This window comes from Trichechus manatus, unplaced genomic scaffold (assembly GCF_000243295.1).
Source record: "Trichechus manatus latirostris isolate Lorelei unplaced genomic scaffold, TriManLat1.0 scaffold00067, whole genome shotgun sequence".
Lineage (NCBI taxonomy): Eukaryota > Metazoa > Chordata > Mammalia > Sirenia > Trichechidae > Trichechus > Trichechus manatus.
In genome coordinates, this window is record NW_004444003.1 from 4,011,660 (window position 1) to 4,013,291 (window position 1,632).

The following is a 1,632-nucleotide window of genomic DNA, read 5'->3' on the forward strand; positions in this document are numbered from 1 at the left end:
ACCATTTGGTTGGAGCCTAGTGCTTAACCACTACACCACCAGGGTTCCTTCGTGGTCCATGTTGTTGTTAGGTGACCTCAAATAGGTTCCTACTCATAGCAACCCTATATACAACAGAATGAAACAAACAAGACCTTGAGAATTGTCACTAATATCAGAGCTGAGAATAACATATCAGGAGATATTTTTCACAGAATACACTTCAGTAACATCCAGATCTCTTTATGTATTTACACCCTAAAAACAGTGTTTGTATGTAACACTAAAAACACAGCTTCTAATGCAGAGTAATACATTGAGCCTCTGCATAATTTCAAATAAAGCAGTAAGAGTTTTTGATGGACCAAATGACCATTTTTAATCTCTTTTTTCCTCACAGAACTATTTAGGCACTGCATTCTCCCACTAATAAGACAGTTCATATAAGATGTTATCTCTATCCTCTATGTCTGCCTTCACTTTCAGAAAAATTAAAATCTGCTTTAAAATTACTGGAAAATAAACAGTCCCGGTACCATCTACATTGATTTTTCTGTGTCCTAATGGAACGTTAATACTCCATTTATGAGCTCAGCTCTATTATCTGAGCCTATTATGTTGACCCAGAACAGGAACTGCTAGTGCTGAAAAATCCACAGTAATGGTCTTCCATTACTATAGTAATCAAAAAAGCGCTGGTGGCACAGTGGTTAAGCATTTGAACCCTCCAGCAGCTCCACAGGAGAAAGATGTGGCAGTCGGCTTCCATAAAGAACAGCCTTCTAAACCCTATGGGGCAGTTCTACTCTGTCCTACAGGGTGACTATAAGTCAGACTGACTTGATGGCGATGTATTTACAGTAATCAAAGAAAGGAGTTTAAATGCATTACTACATCTAGTTATAAAGGCTCACCATAGATTTCTTAGCCATCATGAAGAAATTCCTTGACCAATTGTGATTAGTATTCTGAAGTTCTCTTCTTCCCCTTACCTTTCCAGGCCTTCTTTGCGAATTCCACACAAGAAGTAGGAAACGGTACCAACTTAAGCCCTGAAATCTTGCAGGAGTGAGGGATCCAGCAATTATCATTGGAATTAGTATAGTGAGATACTGGAATTGGAGAGGTGGAGGTGATTCTAAGAAAGAATTAGGAGAGTAGATTCAGAACGCACTGAATGTGGGGACATGAGGGAGATGGAGAGGGAGGGAGGGAAGGAGGAACAGACAGAGGTAGAGAAAAACATCTAGAATGACTCAGTTTCTTGTTTGTGCAGTTGGGCATAGTTTCAGGCAATGCACTGAAGTAGGGAGCACAGGAAGAACAGGTTTAGGGGAGAACACAGATTTAGTTTTGGATTTCAGAATATATGTGTGAAATGCTGATTAAGAAAGGCCCAGTAGCCAACTGGATCTCCAGACCTGAGCTCTGAAGAGGTCTATACCAGAGAACAGCTTTGAGAGTCCTCAACATAGATGTGAATGAAATCTAGAACAGTCTACACTGCAGTGCTTCTTAACCTTTCTTTTTGGTGGTGGTGGTGGGAGGGCGTGTCTTAGTTATATAGTGCTGCTATAACAAAAATACAAGTGGGTGGCTTTAACAAACAATTTTATTTTCTCACAGTTTAGGAGACTAAAAATCCAAATTCAG